This window comes from Pinus tabuliformis, chromosome Q (assembly GCF_031772625.1).
Source record: "Pinus tabuliformis cultivar Carrire ecotype Pingquan chromosome Q, CPIR1, whole genome shotgun sequence".
Classification (NCBI taxonomy): Eukaryota; Viridiplantae; Streptophyta; class Pinopsida; order Pinales; family Pinaceae; genus Pinus; species Pinus tabuliformis.
The window spans coordinates 114,148,658-114,154,697 of NC_142296.1; the positions used below are offsets into that span (position 1 = coordinate 114,148,658).

General features: G+C 31.6%; 1 pseudogene; it reads left to right on the forward strand.

The window, feature by feature from the left end:
• Positions 1–515: 515 nt before the first annotated feature.
• On the forward strand, positions 516–2,064 carry LOC149218489 (AAA-ATPase At3g28510-like; annotated as a pseudogene).
• Positions 2,065–6,040: the final 3,976 nt, after the last annotated feature.

Sequence of the window (6,040 nt, forward strand, 5' to 3'; positions counted from 1 at the left end):
CTCTGACATAAATTAATGAGTCAAAGTTGTATGATTTGATAAATATGCATGTAAAAGTCATTTTCAAGGTTGAGCGAGAGATAGGGTGAAAGTTTGAGAGGTAAAGAGAAAATTGTGGAGTGAATTTTGGTGCGCGTGTGAAAACAACAGTTACTGTGTTTTAGTGTGTGTTACTCCGCAGCCCTGGTGAAGTGTAAATCGTAGTAAGATCTTTCTTGTTTTACTTGGAGCACCAGCGTGCAATTTATCATGTGAATGTATTTTTCTATGTTTTGAAATATAATCAAAAGTATGTTATGTTGCAATGTGGTCTTAAACTTTCACAAGTAGATTTACCACAACCATTTTGCTTTTACTCTGTTTTTCTGCCATGAGTTCTTTGTTTTAATTAAGCCTCTGTGTAGTTGCGATTTCCTTTCCGAAACATAAGATTTGCCTTGCCGCAACTCCTTTGCCCCTGTAAAAATTTTCACTTACTTTAATATTTCTTTCAAGGGTTTCCTGGTTTCTTGAAAATGGAGGTCTGGTTGAATTTGTGTTCAATCATGGATTTCGTGATATTCATATGGAACATGGCCAAGGAATACCTTTCCACAAAATTTTATGATTTTTTTTTAAAGTGGACGCACAGGCTCATAGGGATAATGCCTCCTTACATCTCAGTTATGATAGAGGAGAATGATGGGATGAAAGTGAGTGAAGTTTACAAGGTAGTGCAGACTTACCTGAGTGTAAGGTCGACTTTGGCCGCAAAGAGATTAAAGCTGAAGAAGCCGAAGAATAACAAAGAATTTACATTTAGCATGGACATAAACGAGCAGATCATAGATGAATATGAGGGTATCAATGTATGGTGGGTATTCCACACTAGAGAGTCCAAGCAGACGGTCTTATTCTCTTGGGACTCCAACACCGAGGAGAAACGCTATTACGAGTAAGAATTTACGTTTATCATGGACATAAACGAGGAGACCATAGATGAATATGAGGGTATCAATGTATGGTGGGTATTCCACACTAGAGAGTCCAAGCAGACGGTCTTTTTCTCTTGGGACTCCAGCACCGAGGAGAAACGCTATTACGAGTTAGCATTCAACAAGAAACACAAGAAAAGGATATTCGATGAGTATCTTCCTCACGTCATGGAAGAAGTGAAAACAATGGAGATTAGAAGTCGCTACTGGAAGATTCACACCAATAAATCTGATTCCAAGGACTATGAATTTCGAAACAGGGTGTGGACACCCGTTTTGTTCGATCATCCTTCGACTTTCGAAACTTTGGCTCTGGAACCAGAACTGAAGCAGGAGATCATGGAAGACCTAAAGAGATTCTCGAGGGGAGAGAAGTATTACAAACAAGTTGGGCAGGCATGGAAGCGGGGTTATTTTCTCTACGGGCCCCCTAGAACGGGCAAGTCCAGTTTGATTTCCGCCATGGCTAACATTCTCGAGTATGACATCTACGACCTAGAGCTGACCTAAGTGAAGAACAACTCTTCTCATCTCCACCAAAAATAAATCCATCATCGTAATAGAAGATATCGATTGTTCTCTTGATCTCTCGGACCGAAAGAAGAAGAAGAAGTAGCAACAACAAAAAGAGAAGTCGTCTAATTCTGGGAAGCCTAAGGAGAGCAAAGCGAACGAGGACAAGAAAGTTCTAAACTTCATAGGCAGGTTGTGGTCGTGTTGCGGAAGTTAGAGATTGTTCGTCTTCACCACCAACCAGATCGACAGGCTCGACCCGGAACTTGTTCAGTCCAGTCGGATGGACAAACATATTCTCCTCTCATTTTTCACTTTCGGTGTGTTCAAGATTCTTTCCAAGAATTATCTCGCCATTGAAGACCATGCTCTTTTTCCCAAGATCCAAGATTTGATGTAGGTCACTCAGATGACTCCTGCAGATGTAGTTGAACATCTAATGAAGATGGCTGACCATCCCACCAATTCCCTCAAAAACCTAATTCAAGTTCTTCACGAGGCCAAAGAAAGAGTAACTAGCGCTGCTTTGAAGGGTATGTTTGAAGAAAAGGCCTTTGTGACAAAAGGGCAATTGTAATGTCAAAAAAATATTTGTAGAAACCGATCTTTGCTTTATGTGTAGCAAAACATAATTATTCAGAAGAAATTATATCAAAGTGCTTACACAGAAGTAACCAAGCAAGGTAATAATGGTGAGATGGAGTAGTGCAGAATAATAAGATTAAGTAATCTATTATTAATAATAATGATGTCACATGCTATATCATAAATGTGACGGATGCAATATGAGCTATATTTTAAGAGTTCGGAGGTTCAGCCACTCATTCCCATAGAAGAATATGTTTATGTGCTATGTGAGATTGTATACGTTGAACGTCATTTCTATAATATAGATATTTTATTGTTCCTTACCAGTCATATTTATGTAGCACTAAATGGCTTAATTCCTTTACAACTCCGTACGTTCTTACCTTTAAAAAGATGTGCATACAAAAGGGATAGTTTAAATTGGCAAATTGAAGACGGTAAATTTATATTGTCAAATTTTGTACATATTTATACAAAATAAATTAATAAAATTTAAAAAAAAATGAAATTTTATTAGAGTATAAGTAATTTATATATATATATATATATATTATAGAACCAGGCTCACAAAGTATATAGTACTGGCTAATGGTTCTTATGTTAACGTAGGTTGATGTTAGAATATTTTAAGATAAAAAGTACTAATTCAAACTTTTTTATAATTATATAATTATATTGTGTTATAATTATATATTTTATATATTTATATTAATAAGTTATTTTGTTTTTACAACTTTTAAATTTTTATAGTAAGGTATATTGTAAAAATTTTGAAAATAAAAATGTAAATTATGATAATTATATATAATATTTAAAAATTGATTTTGGAAATTTTTATTTAAGAAGTTAATAAAATGTTTAGAGGAACATATTTAACCATTTTTTTGTCTGATTAAAGAAATGGAAAAATGAATAGGTCTTATACTTGCAAGATATAAGATCAATCCTCACTATTACTACTATAATTTCCTTGCAAGACATAAAATCAATTTTCACTGCTACTACTATAATTTCGAGTTGAGGGCTGAGTAGATAGAACAACTACTAGGTTTTGAATTAGTGACAGTTACATAAGGAGTGCCTTAAGAGTGCACTCATTCACCAACTGTTCTATGTACATATCTAACTTTTATCATCAATCAACCTCATCGTTCACAATACAATCCAAGACACTATTTTGTTGACCTAAACTAGATTTCTTGATCACAATTACATTTAATGGTCGAGAAAACAATTGGCTAAAATACACCAAAAAGAGGGAAAAACAGACCAAAAACTACCCAAATTTTTTTCTTAGTGGCTATCCCTCAAACCCCCAAATAGTGTTCAAAATAATTTCTCCTCTTAAGAAAATAGCTTTACTTTATTAAAAAAAGTAAGACATTTTATTTGATTTTAAAAAAATAAAGAAGAGTGTTATTTCAACATATTAAATTGTCTTTTGGGATTTCCACATATTTTAATGGCTTATACAAGTAATTTGTTGCATACACAAGGACAAGTACTTATTGGAAAGAACTATGACTTTTGTCTTTGGGTAGAAGAAAGTGTATCAACAAACCATAGTTATATAGAAATAGAGAATATTAAGTCTTATTGAAGGCTTCTTGTGCAACAATGATATTTCTGATTAATAAGGATTATGAACATTGTTGAAGAGTAAGGATGATGAATCAATGACTCTATCTTTTCTATAGCACTATCTTTAGCACTTCCCTTGACTTCAATATAACTTATCTTGAATTATGTAGCATTTTTCTTCACTTTATTTTCAAATCCAATTCTTCATTTGTCTTGTATTCTATCCAATTGTAACATTATGAAAATCTTGGTGTTGCTAGTCAACAACTTGAATTCTTTCATACCAAGCTCTTACGAATTTGAAATTCACACATGGTTCATTGAGGGGCTCAACATTATATGATATTTTGTTCAAATATCTAGGTCATGTGCCATTTTCATAGAAAGGGCCATCAAAATGTACTCCTTCATGGATTGACCTTCTTGATCATTTTGGGACCTATAAAATACTATAACTTTTTGCCAATAAATGATGAGATCATGGAAGAAGAGAGATGTATGGAGTTTTTTCCTCTAGTACATATCCAACAAATTTTACAATGTGTTTATAAAATAGATCTTAAAATAATACATTTAACAATTTCCATTTTTCTTTTGACATGTTGAGGAGTGGTGGCCATCCTAAACTAATTCACAGAGTTTTAATGATAACATTTTCATTTCTTATTTGATTGAAGTTCTTCCAAAAATATATTAATATAGATTCATATGAATACCTTTCTATACATGATTTTAATATATTTTGAACTAATATGTCAAATTGATTAACGAACATATTACATAGAAGAGTTATTTTTTATTTCCACCTTGGAATATATGTACCTTCTTTTTTTTTTCTAGGGACAAAAATCCATCATTTTTATTAAAACAAGGAATATATATCTTATAATCAAGTCTTTAAAATTCCTTTATTGAGTCTCTCAAAATACAATTGTCCTAACTATGTTTTTATTAAATTCATCAATTTAACTTGATACATGAATTTAAGAAAAAATATATTTCTCCTCAAGTTTAGTCTAGGTGTGTGATATTTTAATGTGGGTCTGTATTTCCTAATGTAATACTTTTCTCTACTAAAAATATAAAATACCTAATTCCTATATTTTGTGAAATGATCTGCATAAAATCTATAGAAAATACAAATCCAAAACAACATTTATAGGTGATTTGTAGCAACTTGTAGCATGTCTAATAAGAGAAATATATCTATTACAGTATAATTTGGGTATTTTAGATTTTTTATCGGTGTTTTTATCCAATGTAATATTATATTGTGCCGAAAATATCAATGACCCAAATCACCAATTATAAGATATTAATAAATCATTGTAAGTTATTTTTTATGTACATCCCCAAACTTAGGAATTGTCATTTGTAAAGCTTCAAGAAATCTTCCCATTTTCATGATTCATCAACACATAACATACCTTCTTGAAATTGAATAAAATTAGTTCATTTTGGATCATATTTAGGTGGAATCTTCATTCACCTACACTTTAATTATTTTACCAATTTTCCTGAAAGGAGGTTAGTACTATGGATGGCTCTTACTACACCATGGAAATCTTATGTATTTCTAAATTAACTCATGCATCTATATAAATGAATACCACTAAGTATGAGATCCCATAGAGAGGGTAATCAACATCTCCTCTTTGTTAATTTCCATGCCACATCTTATCTAAATCCTAGTGCAAAAAGTACTTATTTGGATTTTGGAAAACACCAAATGATGGTATGTTTAATTAGCTCACTATTTCACAATAATAATAACCAAATGGATTATCCATTAAATTTTCAACCCTGAATCCAAATGCTTGCAAAATGTTATACATTGTATATGCATGCTCTAGGTTCCTCGTATATTATTAATTTATTATAATTCTCTTAATGAATTGGAAATTCACACTTGTAGAATCAAACATGCTTAAACTGAAACACACTTGCATAAATCACATTCTTATAAAAACTAATAATTATTGGTAGTAAAAAAATTGAATAATTTGTAGAATTCAAAAGAACATCGATAAAAGTATAATTGGGAAAATAATATAAATCACTCATCACTATGTTCCTTGGAGTGAATTCCACCTCCCAGAATAGGGCACTAATTCTAAACTACAATAGCATAAACCAAATCAAACCGTACACTATAAAAAAATTGTTAAATTATTATTTACATTAGAATATCACATCAAATTGTGTGCCATGTGATAATAATTTGGATTGTTTTCTGTAAGCATCCTCTTTATAGAATATATATGTTACTCACTTTTATACATGAACTTCTATGAAATAGAAATTAAAAACACCTGTATATAAATTTAGGTGATGTTGAAATATTCTCAAGTGGTTACAATAACACATAACTAAACACATAAATA